The following is a 16,695-nucleotide window of genomic DNA, read 5'->3' on the forward strand; positions in this document are numbered from 1 at the left end:
GAGTACTCTGAGCAAATCGCTTAACCTGTACGTACATCAATAATGCTGATCGTATGGTTGGTTCTTTTTTTTATAATGGGTAATGTGGCACATTACAATTAAAATGTACCTATGACAATCGTTATTACGTTTAAAAGTTTTATTCGGCCCATAAGAACATTCTTGCTTCGCTCAAATGTTGTTTTTTCTTGTGAGAATATCATTACAATTAAATAGTAAGCAATCGAAAGGTTATGAATTAACATGAGCATAAGTCCGCGTGTGGAAATTCACGTTATCCGCGGTATCCTGGATACCGGGAAGTTTTCAGAAAAATTCTTTAGATACCGGGAAATCGGGAAAAATATGTGGCGAAAAATCAAATATACGATTTTAGATACCGGGAAATTTGACTCGGATACCGGGAAGAAAACAAAATTTCCACACGCGCATAAGTCTCATTGAACTATTCTGCTCTGACACTAATTTGTTATCGAAAGCAACGACAAAAATAATCGTCCGTTAATACGGGTTTATATAATAGTAAATTGAGTAAAACAAATGAAGTACAAGATTTTGTATAAAACTCTAGGCGATTACATCACAAGTAATGAATTTAATTTACCTGCCATCTCTAAAGGGTCTATTGAAATGTAATAACGTCTCGGCAGAACCATTCTTCTTATTATTCATGTGAAATGATGTTGTACAATTATAGTAGGGACTCATCTTAGTAAAAAAACGTGCGCACTCAATGAGCTAAAAAAACACTTTAAATTTCAATGCCTCCTCAACTGACTGTAAGCATATTAATGTCAGATGTAGAAAATGTCCGAGAACTTCAGAAAATCTCAAGAATGTAATTTTAGTTACTGCAATGAATACTCTACCCATCCGCTGGACTGAACACTACATTTTTTACATAAGGAAGCGAAGTTCAGATTTTTTGGAGTCAGCACACTTACGACATTACCTTACTAATCATTACGTTAGATGATCTAGGCTATCGCTTCACAACATTAAGTACAGGTTGAGACGATACTTTATTAGTGATTCACTTCTGAAACTAATAACAAAAGTTTACAAAATCGTGGTGAGGATACTCCTAAATTCCGAGGGGGAAGCCACTCTTTTGTGATTAACATGGTTAATCAGTTAACATGATTTTTGTGAAAAAGCACGGTTAATCAGTGATTTATCATGATTAACCACCATATTTCACGATTAATTGTAGTTTTGCGACGTTTCCCATGGTTAAATGCTGGTTAATCACTAATTCGTCCTCATGTTAATCACTGGTTAATCATGTTAATCATGTTAATCACGTCAATAAAAAAGAGTGGTTTCCCCCTCGCTAAATTCTGAGGAGAAAATGGTCTAAACTGTGGCAGCTGTGTGAAACTGTGTGTATTTTTAATGTCACACTTAAATTAGCAACAACAATACATTTCTCCATCATTCTGATTATTGCATCTGCGAATATGTGCGAACTACAAAAAATTCATGTATTTGATCGCAAGAATACATAAGGAAACAATACATTTCAGTTGACGTGTTGAGGACGCCAATGAAGACGAATTTGGCGAAACGCAACACAATTCGCTACAGTCACTGACACTGATTCAGTGCACTAAATCCTAGTTAAGCTTTCCGTTTCTTGTGCGTAAAAGACGTGAAATTAATTCGTGTCACATGACCGCTTATCACAGTAACTGTGAATTTACATTGATAAATAATACTGTTTCGATACTCGATTATGTTTCCCCAGGGTGCGAAAAACCTGCTCTGTTTTGTCAAAATTATACAAAAATGAAGCCGGTTTACTTAATTAAATGGCACTGTGTACTGCAATGACTACATAAACGGAACTAATAAACTGGAATCTGAATTAAAAAAGAATTTCGATAATTTTTGTTATCTATTTTTACACCACATTCGGAATTCACTGTGTGTGTAAGTACTCGATGACCGAAAGTCAAATTTTATTAGGTTCAATACTTTTCTATTGAATGTGGTTAATCTAATCAGGATGTTCAGCTGTTAATCAGGTTGCACCGGATCTGGATAAGTATTTGTGGTTGCTACAGTTCTAGGAATGTACAGGTATGTTCTTGAGCATAAATTTAGGGATTTTAGTTTCTTGAGTGCCGAGAGGGAAATAAATGTTGACATAGGCTTAGAGGTCTATTTCATCTATATACGGAGCTTTGACTAGTGTGCCCTTTTGTAGCAATGGTAATGTTAAGCCTAATGAAGTAATAGATTCGAAAGTTGCATTTGTGCTTGGTCTGTGAAATATTAATACCGCTTGAGCAATAACAACTTGATTATACAAATTCAATAAATTAGCGTTACAAATACGATGATAATACAATACATTAATGTGACATTATCTGTCTCACTAAGTCACTTAGCTAACGATTTATAATAAGTGGCGTTGTCTTATTGAATTTGGTAGATGAAGAAGCTCTTCACATTCCTTTAATTCGATTATAATTACTTAATGTTAACGTCTCGACTTGGTATTTGCTGAGTTAAATTTTATTCCCGTAATCACACGTGTAGAACATTAAAACACTTTTGTGTTTTCGAAATTTTAATTATTTTTTTTTTCTTTTCAGAGATCGGGTCCTGATATCCCACGATGGCATAATTTGTTGGTAAGTTATTTTCTGTTAAAATAAATGGCGTACGAAGAGATCTTAGCACGAATTTCTTTTTTTTTTCTACTGAAATGCTGATTTGATATTTCGTTTGATGTTCCTGCTAATTTTTAAAGCTCTTCGGAATCAGGAGAAAATATTGGAGGCAGATAGTTAGTACTTAGCCAAATCAAGCCTTTCCGGCTATGTGAAATACAAACTACAAACACAGACGATTTTTTTAAAAATTTATAATAATTTAACAAGATGTTTAATTACCAGTGGTTATTGGGCATGTGAAACTTTTGCAAACGTTCGAAACGTTCGATATCAAATTAAGTTTTAAGCTAAATTATGCATATGTGTCACAAACAACATATATAATCCAGCGAAGCATAAAATATATGTTCTCATACATGTGGATTAGATGGACGGTGTGACGCAAGTCCATTCCAGAAATAATAATTTTATTGAAACAATTAGACTTCGGTGAAACGTATGTGGTGATACCTTCAGTTTTGTAAGTATTTTTCTCCCTTACAATGATGTAGTAGCGCATTTACTATGCAAAACATATGATCTATGTGAGTTTGTCTTGTTTAAGAATATTCAGATACTCATTTATTATCGTTAGCCTCGTCGTTAGCTAACAGTCAGATCGCAGTTCTGCCTCTTTCCATATTCTTATATTTTTTTTTAAATTATTTTTGGCAAAAACATTTTTCAACATTTTCTTGACTTTTTCCACATTTCCCGAATTTTCACGAGTTTTACCGAATTTTCACAAATTTTTCCGATCTACTTTTAGCCCCGTACGAAGTACTGGGGGCTTATAAGATTAATATGCCGTTTGTAACACGTCGAATTGGAAGCAGACAGTAAGGGCAAAGCATTTGGTTATGTTCACAGATGACGAATCCGCAATAAAAAAAAATGTCCGTCCGTCCGTCCGTCCGTCCGTGACCCCTCTAGCTTGAGCAAATCACAACCTTTTTTCAAAATTTTTTTTCCCCGATTGGTATCGACAAAAGTAAGGTCAAGTTCGAAAATAGGCATGGTAGGGTCGGCCCTTCCAGAGCTAGGGCCCTATAGGTGTTTTTCAGTCTTTCGACGATATCTACCGAAATACGCACGCAAAAGCTGCTTGTGATATATCAAATGTAAGATATTGACGAGTAGAACAAAGTGTAGGAGCTGAACATTGTTTTTGTGTAGGATGCAACACGAGCTTGTTGGGAGGGCTCAAAGGTCGTTACTCGGTCCTAAGTGTTTTTTGCACATAAATCGAGTAAATCTCATCCGATTTTGCCAGATTTAGTTTTTTATGGAAGGTAATTGAATACCGAAAAGAACGTGGCGAAAAAAGTTTCAAATTTGGGCCCTTGGACTAAGGCCGCTACTCGGCCCTAAGTGTTTTTTGCACATAAATCGAGTAAATCTCATCCGATTTTGCTAGATTTTGTTTCATTTGAGAGATAATTGAATGCCAAATAGAATGATGGCAAAAAAAGTTTCAAATTTGGGCCCTTGGACTAAGGCCGCTACTCGGCCCTAAGTGTTTTTTGCACATAAATCGAGTAAATCTCATCCGATTTTGCTAGATTTAGTTTTTTATGGAAGGTAATTGAATACCGAAAAGAACGTGGCGAAAAAAGTTTCAAATTTGGGCCCTTGGACTAAGGCCGCTACTCGGCCCTAAGTGTTTTTTGCACATAAATCGAGTAAATCTCATCCGATTTTGCTAGATTTTGTTTCATTTGAGAGATAATTGAATGCCAAATAGAATGATGGCAAAAAAAGTTTCAAATTTGGGCCCTTGGACTAAGGCCGCTACTCGGCCCTAAGTGTTTTTTCCACATAAATCGAGTAAACCTCATCCGATTTTGCTAGATTTTGTTTTATTTGAGAGATAATTGAATGCCGAATAGAATGATGGCAAAAAAAGTTTCAAATTTGGGCCCTTGGACTAAGGCCGCTACTCGGCCCTAAGTGTTTTTTGCACATAAATCGAGTAAATCTCATCCGATTTTGCTAGATTTTGTTTCATTTGAGAGATAATTGAATGCCAAATAGAATGATGGCAAAAAAAGTTTCAAATTTGGGCCCTTGGACTAAGGCCGCTACTCGGCCCTAAGTGTTTTTTGCACATAAATCGAGTAAATCTCATCCGATTTTGCTAGATTTAGTTTTTTATGGAAGGTAATTGAATACCGAAAAGAACGTGGCGAAAAAAGTTTCAAATTTGGGCCCTTGGCCTAAGGCCGCTACTCGGCCCTAAGTGTTTTTTGCACATAAATCGAGTAAATCTCAACCGATTTTGCTAGATTTAGTTTTTTATGGAAGGTAATTGAATACCGAAAAGAACGTGACGAAAAAAGTTTCAAATTTGGGCCCTTGGACTAAGGCCGCTACACATAAATCGAGTAAATCTCATCCGATTTTGCTAGTTTTTGTTTCATTTGAGAGGTAATTGAATACCCAATGGAAAGTTGGCAAAAAATTTTGGGTTTCTAAAATAATGTCGTAAATTGTTGGTTTTATTTGAGAGGTACTTCGTACGGGCTTTCGTAATTGCGCTATGCGCAATTTTAAAAATGAACACTTCCAGTAAATTTGACCATGCCCAACTTGACTTGCATTTTGGTAACAGACGCATTAGAGGGTTGTAGACGTATTAGGGTTCCGGGCGTATTACGGCTAAGGATGTATTATGGTTACGGACGAAATAGGATTACGGGTCGTACGGGGCTAAGTCGTAGCAAACGCTCCGACTGTTCTGATGCCTTGTTTTTTTGAAATTTAAGGAAAACGTGAGAAAATAAGGCAAATAAGGCTTTGGGACAAAGCCTTCGGTTACGTCAGAGTTTTGATGATGCACTTCTGGAGTTGATGTTCACATCGATGTTTACACTTAGACTGGTCAGATGCAATTTCATTTTATATGAATTTATTTGTGTGTAACGCTTGCGTCACATTAGAGTTGCCCTATGACACCGAAAATTCGATGAAAATGCTTTTAAAATTCGCTTGCTGTTGCGATATAATGTCACTTATTATCAATTGTCACATTTTAATACAATAAAATAATATCTGCCAAAGTATCACATTTTTGGGGGTACTTTGAAATGATTTCAAAATAATTGCAACGATTGTCTTGTCAGTTATTTAGAATTAAATGAAAATTCTAATTAAAACTAAAAGTTTTGTGAATTACGTTTGATTGAGTGTCTTTATAAATACATTCGAACTTTATAGTTTATGCACCGAAGACATGCTGTTACAGTCTCTGATGAGTCTCTATTTTCTCTTATTTGGGTCAGATCCGATTGTTACATTATTTCCATCTTAACTTTGAAGCATTTCATATCCAGTTACCAGTCAATAGAGTACAGTCAATTTTAGAATTATTATTCGTGAGAAGCTCTCACATACATTTCGTGCGGAGAAAACTTAACAAAATAATTGAAAATCGGGTCTCAGACGGCAAAAATTCGATAAATAATTGGTTAATTGATAAGTTAATTGAAATGGATGTCGAACTAGCATTGAAATGTATGTTTTAGGAGAGATTTTAATGTTGATGATTGCCAAATAAATTCCATTTTCGTGATATCGTTTTCCGGATGAATCTGTTTCGAATTCCATTTAACTGTTCCGTAGTCCATATATCATTTTCTAATTGATTGCTAATTTTGCCATTTCGTTCGTTGGTTGTCGAGCTTTGGTTTAAATAATATATAAAACAAGCGTCATCATGGTCACTTGCTATAGCACATAAGTTTCAGAACTGGGCAATGTCAGGTCTTTCAGACACAAAAGCCAGGACAAGCCACTAATGTGGATTAAAACAATCACGTAATTTACATCCCCCACCGCGACCTTTCACAAAGCGATTGAGTTTCAATTTCCAAGTCCTGAAAGTGAAACACCACTAAAGCTAATGAAGTAATACATCAAACCCTAAGCGATTGCCTGCCGTTTCTGAAAGGTTTCAGTGAACTCTTAAGTTAATGAAAAAAAAAACTTCCCGTAACTTCCCGCCAATAAATAATTCGTAAAATTTGATGAAGGTGCCAAAATAAGAAGGAAAAAATTTCACATTTCTTTAAACGTGATGGCACATTTGCAGGTTTAAGTACTGGCAAAGAGGGAATCCGTACCGAACAGCAAACTCTGTTTGCGAAACATTCACGTTTCTGAAGTGAAACTCCGGTGATTCATTGAATTCAATGTGCACGGTGGAATGACAAAAAACACTCTACAAGAATTGTTACATGTTAATTATGATGTAGATGCATGGCCGCATGTTGGATCAGTTGCTTATAACTTAGCTTTTTATTGACCGCATTTAAATCAGTACAGCAGAAATGTTATGCATGGATTCGATCAATTGTAGGTCCCCATCTGAATGATCAAGAAACTGTTTCTCAATTTAGTGTGACACAATCCATGCCACCCGAAGTATGTTATGCTAAATTACTCTTCGCAGTTACCGAACTAATTTTCTTCAAAAACCCTTTTTCGAAAATTCAACTGAATATTACCTTGGATACGGCTCTGTCAGTATCATTACTTCGAGAGACGTCGTCTTATCCAAGATTCATACGTAATGTCCACTTACAATCTTACACAGTGAGATATGTATACACATTTGAAACCTAAATATACCCGCAGCGCGACAGAGAGTATAATATTCGAGCATACAATTGATTTAAGGATATAGATACTTGATTTTATGTACCATTACTGAAACATAGAAAAAGCTATATCCCATCGCACTGTGTGTGTGACGTCAGTGGGAACGCGTTGCTCATAGATACGTACAATTTTTGTTGCGACCTTGAATTTAGGTATGTATAATGGGTAAAAAGTAGGATGGTGTGTTGTTTGTTTAGCACAGGGATTTCATAATACGTGAAAAATTAAAGAGACATGGGTGATATAGGTGATACAGCAAAGTATATGTAAAAACGAATTTGTTTTGGCCGGTTTTTCCTTTGGTGATATTGTGTGGTTAAGCTTAGCGTTGTAATTGATATGTTTTTTTTTTCATCTACTTTGGTCAGTGGTCACATCTTTTACGGTTGAGGTTCAGTTATTTTCGCCTGACCTCGGTGATAGACATAAATTATTGTTTCAGAAGGATATATATGGGTTGTTTTGTGTATATATCGGTCGGTAATGTCGGTTATGTGTTATTATGGTAACCGGTATTTACATTGTCTATTTTAATAGCAGTAACATCCTTAGAAGTGAGTTTTGTTTTCAATTATTTTCTTCTTGCTCTTCTTTTCGAAATATTTTATTATTAAATCTGTTTCGGTTTTGATTCCTTTAGCTGACGATACACACCAGGTATAACCAGGCAATGGATGTTTATTCATCTAAAGCTATAAGCTATAACTAATGAATTCCATATAACTTATGCGGTCTGTACGTGACATCGCTTCTGTTCCCAATAAACGCGCAGCTCAATTTTATGATGTTTTCGTGTTTGCACCGTGCTTCGCCCACTGACAATTTCCTTCTACAAATATCTAGATATAAACGAATAGCGTTGTATAGCCCGATACGGTATAGGGGAAAAAAACAATCAATACACTGAGACTTATACATAGATAAAATGTTCAGGTAGACACACAGTGCATAAAAGAAATTGAAGGATATCACGTACCTCCTCAAAAACGGATATCTGTTCTATCTTTTCCTTATTTCGGATATGATAATATTTTGAAATAAACAATATTGTTTGCATAGAGTTGCTGAACGTTTGTGTATTATATATACGTATCACCGCCATATCACATGCCTGACATACAATATACAATATTAACCTCAATAAAAATCGACGAAAAAAAAAAGGAAATCTGCCTTCGAACGAGGCCTCAGCGGTGGAAAATGCGGAAAGAGTAGGCAGAAATAAGGTAAAAGGTAAGGAACGCTTATGTTCCGTTCTGACATCAAACGTTCTGCGTTCTAAGTGAATAATTTGATTTTAATGTGAACGAAAAGCAATTTGATTTTTTACTTTCTGTAAATTACGAACGAATTACCCAAGCATAGGTTCAGCTAAATTGATTCAATCTGTGTGGAGCCGATTGCTGAGAGATGATTTCGTTTAATTTTCCCAATTTTATTCGGATTTCTCTTGATGATTTTCCCAAACTTATCGAATTTTAAATCGAAGAATTGTCAAAGGAAAATATAGCTCTTGACCATGGTCAGGACACTTAATGTGAGCAAGAGCTGTATTGCTAGCTAAACCATCAGTTACACGAATTTTCAATTTTTAGACCCGTACGAAGTACTGGGGTCTTATAAGTTTACGCATACGTTTGTAACACGTCGAATTGGACTCCCTGAGTAAGGGAAAACCTATTGTGGTTGTCTAGAGATGCCAAATCAGTGAGAAAAAAATGTCCGTCTGTCCGTCTGTCTGTCTGCACGATAACTTGAGTAAAACGCATCCGATTTTGAAAATTCTTTTTTTTTCGTTTGGTAATGTCAAAAGACAGGCTAAGTTCGAAGATGAGTGATTTTGGATCGACCCCTCCCGAGCTGTGGCACAGGGCGGCAAGCAGTTTTTGCTTTAGGTCGGTCAAATTTGAACATATTTCGTTTGTTTTAGCTTTATTAGATAGGTATTGACCGTACCAATCAGGGAAAAAAAAGTTTTTGAAATTATGTTCTCCGGAGCGTGAGCTAGGTCTCTTGGAGTGAGCTCTTATCTGGCTACTCGGAAGTACAGTGAACGTGGTGTATTTTGACAATATCTCGAGTAAATTTTGACCGAATTTCATGAATTTTTTTTTGTTTGAAAGGTATTAACGAATGTAAAGCGTCGGTACTATTTCCGGTCTCCTAACAAAATGGCTGCCGGCGGCCATATTGGATTTTAGTAAAATTGAAGTATCTTGGGGAAAATGGTACTAAGAGAGTTTCTGTTAACATGGAAATAATGTGTTAAGTGTGAGGGGTTTCAGGGATTCCATATATGGACATCTATATATATCTATATTCACCTATATTGAGCTATATACAGACATATAGAGCTATATAATATCATATTTTTCTGTGAAATGTTTATTTATAGTGAAATATAAGTAAATATAGCTGTTTAAATAGGAATTTATGAAAGTTGACTTCGTGCGGGGCTGTCTATATTGCCTCCGGCAATTTATTTGTATATGCTAACAAGACAAAGAAAGATAATGTAAGTGATTTTAAAGGGCGAATAGCTTTTCAGTAGAGAATGAAGTAAAAGAAATGAAGAGTTTCACAGTAAAGGCTTTTGATACGAATAGGTGTTTCGTACGGGTCGGCGTTAGCTATGTTTTTTAACCAAAAATAAAATTGCAAGCGGGAGGTACCTTACCATGTGTACCCTTAGATCCGAAAACCGAATGTTAGGATATAAACACGATTATTGGAAATAGATCCTGCAATCGTTTCCTTCAACCAATTTTTGGTTAAACTTGATTGCAATATAAATATGCCACCAGGTCAAAGAGCTTTAATGTTTTGATTTTGGCGAAACAATTGACAAGCAATGCAGATTGTTTTCAAAGTTGCGAAAGGTTTAAGGCCAAGAACAGGCGGACGAACAAAATTTAAATAAGGGCCTCCACGACGCAGTTGTCTAAAACTCTCAATTCAGTTTTATGGGCTGGTACTGCGTTGCGGACGTTCCATACAAAATAAGCCGAATTACAGTTAATGAAATATGTTCCTTCCCAACGTACCTCGGCTACAGTAATCTTCATGGTTTACGTTGCGTACGAATTAATTCTTCTAATTTTTCGCCAGAATGTCTCATAATTCTTACACTTATTTAACAGGTGAAGCAACTATATGGCAATAAATACCATTTCCAACGATTTTACAATTTAACACTTTATGCTCTTCGTTTTATTTGATGACAGAAATCGTTGAAAATAACTTCCGAAATTACATTGCTAGACAAACTATTCGCTGTGTAAACAATCAAATTTCTCACATTAAAAATGTGATAGAAATTCTCGTCGAATATCTCAATATTCCTATTAATAAATTACGAATCCATAAACACAACGTAATCTTCAATGCGGCGCTCTCGTGGTCGGAAAGAAAAATTGTTCGCTGTTTTATATTGATTAGCTTTCATCCCATTAATAACGCATTGTTTCCCGGAAAAACACATCCATTTATTGACTTTTGATGGGATATGTGGTCAGTATAATGCTTATTATAGCCCACACATACACTTTGTGCAAAAATAAATTTTTTGAAAAAAGAAAGAAAGAAAAAAAAATTCCAAAAATAAAGAGTACAAAATTTTCATGAGCATCATTTACCACACCAAAAAATATTGAATATAAATAAATAGACATGTAAGAAAATGTATAAAAAGAAAATAGACTCGATCTTTATGCTATAGTGTTTTCGGATGCTTTATTTATAAAATGTTTAATTTTCTCACAAGAAAATTTTGTGAATGTTATTTCTTAACATAGAATCACTGAAATAAAGTCTTATTTTGAGATCAAGCCGAACATCTTGTTGTGCCTGTGGTCCCTATATAATTTTTGTAGGAGAAATCACGGTTAATATAGATGAAGATAAATCGGGCTGTTCATTCAAACACCAACCAGAAGGATAAATTTAGTAGTTGGACGGTATTGGTTAAAATCGGTTTGACGAACGGTTTATTGTTGTAAATTAAAATTAAATCATTTTTTTGTTTTATTCTGTTCTTCTAGTGATTTCGGACTTAGTCGTATTGTTGTTATTGGTGATCTGAAACCATTTGCAATATTGGCAATGTCGGTTTGAAACAGTCGGATATAAACGAGATCTTCATTGCATGATGGATTACCAGTGGAATTAAAGTGACTAAATAGCAAAATATTGTTTACAAATTACACAGTTTTGTGATCTTCGTCTATGTGATTTTGTAGACGAACCAAGTGATTCCAAATATTGTACAAAAGCTTTTAGTTTACTTGTTTAAGACGAGAAAAAAATAATGTGTTCAAAATATCAAAATTGCATTAAGTTTTTGGTCAAATATTTGTACAAAATACATCACAGAGAGGATATAAAAATTATTTTTAAATTACTTCGCAAAGACTACAAGTATGTGTATTATTTTTACATATTCATCTGTTTGAATAAGCAACGGTTATTTTGGTATATCTTAATATAAAAAAGAATTTGTTTGATCGCAGTGTTTTGTATACAAAAATTTTGACGATCATTTCACTATGTGCTGACAGATGGTGCTCGACGAAAACTTATTTTTTTCCTCCGAAAAATGTGAGCTTTTGCTGCTTTACTGAGTCGTCGCAGTATTTTTGGCACTGTGACTGAGAGTAAAGAAGAAGTGTACACCAAAACGATCGTTGATGAGAATCATGCAATGACTCATGGTGACGTGAAAAGTTGGCAAATTGTCCAAGGGTTTTTTGTTTTGTTTTTGTGTTGAGCAACATTACAAAAATCACCATTCTGTTGATCTCTGAACACTTTCCGTGCGTCATCTGCTTATTCTATGCTATCCTTTTCCGTTCAGCAAAAAAAATAATCTTTTGATTTTATTGAAGTGTCACGCCGGTATGTCGATCATTATTTTGTTAATGCATCAATGAGTTTCCTTTTGATTTTTCGAAAAATCAATATTGTTTATTTTCACTCATCTTGAGTACTAGGAGAAATGTCAGACTTTAGGTTTCAGCAAAATATAACGGTCCATATGGTTCTTCACTATTGAGTCCATTCGCAAAATTGAAATGTCTTTTTCCGAGCAACGTGTTCATTTGCTATCACGCCTCGTCAAATAACATGCTGAACGAACTTGGCGAGCGTGTGACCGCAGTCTGGGTACCAGGATCGGATATTGCTTTTATAGGACAGGAGCCCTAGTCGACGGAAGCTAGGAAAACTTTTGTTGCGCAATGGCTACAATAAAAAAACATAAACGACATACCAAACTATTCAGATCAGTTGTGTCGAAATCCTGAAGTAATGAACTCCCTTTAAACTTACTATATTAGAAATAAGGCGAACCCGCGTGTGCAAATTATGTTTTCTTCCCGGTATCCGAGTCAAGATTTCCCGGTATCCAAAAATGTAAAAGTGACTTCCCGCTACATACATTTCCCGCTGGTTTGTGCAGCTATAATTCGATTTCCCGGTATCCTAAAAAAAATTTCAGAAATTTCCCGGTATCCTGGATACCACGGATACACATAATTTGCACACGCGGGCGAACCAATGGAAACTTAACGATCATCTCCACAGAATAGATCGGTCCATCAACCCTATCTGTTTTTTGTGGCTTGGCACACCTGAGACTGGTGTACATATCGTCAGGGATTGTCCTCTCTATACCAGTCTCAGGTTTTGCAATTAACTGTGACTAGCAGATTTTATATAGAGCAAAATGTTAAAACAAATGAAGTAAAAGATTTTGCATCAAATACTAAGATATAAACAAGTGAAGTACCAGATTTTAAGATTTTGTTGTAATACGCTTGCCGTAGTCATAATGCAATCAACATATTGCATTGTGCATTATAATCTAACTTATTGAACATAATAAAGAGATTAAGATTTTCAGTTATAACTAGAAGTCGACATTTGTGATTTATACGTCGACTCTACACACATTTTGTATGGACAAACAGCCAACCTCATAACTGAAAATCAAAATATAATGTGGATGTCGAATCTCAATTTTCACAATCCCTACTTGTGTTCATGTACCCAAAAAAGTCACTAAACTTTCTGCCATTACTTTAAACGTGCGAGTCGTCAATCTAGATTGACTTGGTCAATCTGATCCAAGTGGTGTTTCTTGTTATATGGCAATGAAAAATGTGTATTAATTACACATTAACCAAGATTATTCATGAAAATTTCATGCATTGGTGTGTATACTTTCTGGGCAAGTAGCCAGATATTTGTTTAACTAAAACGTAATGATTTTAGGTTTATCGTCTTTCTTAACGTGAAATTACAAAATTTAATTTTTTTTTTCCTTCTTATTGCTCTACTGTAGTATTGGCTTTCAGTACTACCAGCCAACAGAAGCGTTCAATTAAAAATTCGGTTAATGTAAAATGTGAAACTATAAATTGAGTTATGAGGTCAAACACCTTTTTCCGACCGACTGAATATTCATCTCCGATTGCATTTCTGAACATCCATACTCTTTGCGTTGAATTTGTCGCTGCATCCCCCAAAGGAAATAATTAAATGAAATTTTTATTTCTTATTTGAAGAGGAAACTTTTTTATCCCCGTTTCCGATGTTGTTGTTAGTTGTTATAAGAGTGTGGTGGAATGGAAAATGAAACAAAATAAAACAAGCAAAGATCCACACTTTTGTGAAATATGGTTTATATAAACGGAATCAACGTTTTTCAGTAAAATCAAATGAACGAATTCAAGGAGATGTAGTAAATCGAGTGTAATGTACACAGCGAGGTACACAGTGAATTTCTTTGCATTTTCTTTGTGCGGACGTTTGGATAGAAATGATTTTCGTAGTAAGGTTGTGTGCTGTTTGCTCGTTTATTATACCCAACGCAATTTGAAGAATGTGTTTTTACCCAGCACACGTTATTGTCAGTAGCGATTCGTCTTTTATTGGACTATCAGCAACTCTAGCCAATTTTGACCACATTGTTGCGTCAATTGTATACAATTCATGTGATTAAACCAGGCGTCCCACTTGTTCGAAATGTCCGAAATGTCCGAAATTTTACACATTTGACCGAAATTGTCCGAAATGTCCGAAATGTCCGAAATTTTCTTCAAGATCTGACCGGATTTAAATATTGAAACTTATAAAAGACTCTACAAAAAAAATCGCCTGGCGCGCTTGACACATTTTTCAATTATAATTTCCGTGTATCAATTCTTTGTCTTAAAATTTATATCAACATAGATGATCAGTCAACAACAGTCATTCGCTAATTAAATAAGTGTTTTACTAAAAACGATTTTAATTTGATTAAATCGTTACTGAATTTGTTAACTTAAACTACTTTCATTTCACTCGTCACAATCCGAGCCTCCACATAGATATTTTAATAATCGATTAGATAGACACGCTCTCCTGGTTTCTTCAGGATAACTTTAACCTCTGAAGGCAGTCAAATTCAAAAAACTCTGCATCCCATATTGACAAATTTTTTCGGTTGGTTCGGGAACATAGAAAATACCATAAGGAATATGCTTGAGGTGTCTCAATGGAAGTTGCAACGTCCTTAGGATTTTTATATTTAACAAGGAAAATTTACAAATCCCTCAAGGTTCAATAGGCTCCAAAACCCAAAAAAACCAAGAAAAATTTTTCTTGGTTTTTCGAAAGTCTACTGTTACTGTAGGGTAATTAAGTACATAAAGTGGTCGCAAAGTGACGTACTGATGTCAAAAATAGATTTATGAATGTGGCAGTAACGTTTTGGAACATGGCCATGGCGTATCGAACTTCGAAAAGTAAAAATACGACTGATGTTTTGAAGGTCGACGTATTAGGCATCAAGCACAAATTTGAAGTGCGAACAAGCGAACAATAGTACATTACTATACCAGTGTATAGTATTGCGTTTTACTTTACGAGCGAGGGAAAGGGTTTTCACTAGTGAGAGAAAGGCTACATTCCCTTACTAGTAAAGTAAAATACATCACGATGAGTAAAAGTACCTCGGGCTGAAGCCCTCGGATACTTTTACTCATCTGGATACGAGATATCAGATTACTTCACTGGTATAGTAATGTACTATTCTAAGCATTAGTACAAAATTTTTGGAATTGAAGTTGAGGGTCGTCTGCGGTAAAAAAGTATGTTGCCTGGAAGTTCAACTAGTTTTATATGAATAAAACCGTTCTAAAACTTTTCTCTTCCTCAAATTTAACAATACTTTCAGTAAAACATTTTTCAAGTCATATACCGGTTAATGATCAATTCATGTCACGTCAAAATATACTCCAAACAAATTTTTGAGCTTAGAATTTGTCACTAAATTCTGCTGATATAAAACGTTGAAATTTGGTGAGGGAATGTCTCACAGGCTATTCCTATTGCGATTCTTTAGTGAAAACTGGAAAACATTTGTCCGAAATTTTTTCAGGAAATGTCCGAAATTTTATACAAATTGTCCGAAATGTCCGAATTTCGGACAGGGCAAAATTTAGTGGGAGGCCTGGATTAAACCTAGAGGTCGTATAAGATCACCTATGAATCTTCACAGTTACATTAGAAAAGTTCAAAGAATTCTAATGGCTCCTCCTCTACCTAATTTATCATCGCTTCACGTTTCTACTTAAGCCGAAAACACACAAGCAATTTTGCGTTGATGGGACCGAAAAACTTTTTATGCTGCTCCAATATTCACCATAGGCTAATGGGAAATGCGACACAGGAAAATTAGTGTTATGATCGAAATTAGTGGTTTTTTATGATATTCAAGCGTTGAAAACCAGACTTATACACAAAAAAACATTTTGATATATTGTCTTTCAAAGGCCTCTTTGAATCGTCGTCGCTGAACTAGACAAAGGATACTATTGCCAATGAACCTTACTCAAGATTAGTAAATTCTTAGAAATCGTTCCTGGGTGCCTGAGCATTTATGCCCTCATCGAATATTGAGCCGGTAGTTACTAGTAATTGTCTAACGATAGCACCTATCGATACCAGTTTGAGTACGTGCTTGAGTGATATTAAGATATTTCTTTGAGAAACTGGTATCGATAGACAATTCTTAGGGTCTCTGTTCGAACTTTTTCCAGCTGAGTAAGTACCGGTCCAGGTAGCTCAATCGGTAGAGCATGGGACTCATACCCAAGAGGTCCCGGGTTCGAATCCCGGTGCAAAAATGCTTGCCTGGTTTTATTCTAATCACTTGGTGATTAAGCACTCGCTATTAGTTATCTAATGGCTGTACGACCGTAACAAAGTCGCAAATTTCAAAGAAATCCAATATTCGATTTCTTCGGAACAATCACGCGATATTGACATAATGTCAATGACACAATTCACAATATACAACAGACTGTAGGATAAGCGCCATCTATGATCGACTAGT

At 35.4% G+C, this 16,695-nt stretch overlaps 1 protein-coding gene across 10 annotated transcripts in view; it reads left to right on the forward strand.

The window, feature by feature from the left end:
* LOC119074119 (myocyte-specific enhancer factor 2) overlaps positions 1–16,695 on the forward strand; it is an 82,510-nt gene that overhangs the window by 10,591 nt on the left and 55,224 nt on the right. For 8 of the 10 annotated variants that reach the window (XM_037180094.1, XM_037180086.1, XM_037180092.1 and 5 more), the window contains exon 2: positions 2,601–2,639. The gene's annotated coding sequence lies outside the window, so the exon portion shown is untranslated. Of the gene's footprint in view, positions 1–2,600; positions 2,640–11,115; positions 11,292–11,359; positions 11,736–16,695 lie in introns of those variants that run through there. The other 2 variants (XM_037180088.1, XM_037180089.1) reach the window with 2 other exon arrangements.

This window comes from Bradysia coprophila, unplaced genomic scaffold, assembly GCF_014529535.1.
Source record: "Bradysia coprophila strain Holo2 unplaced genomic scaffold, BU_Bcop_v1 contig_138, whole genome shotgun sequence".
Lineage (NCBI taxonomy): Eukaryota > Metazoa > Arthropoda > Insecta > Diptera > Sciaridae > Bradysia > Bradysia coprophila.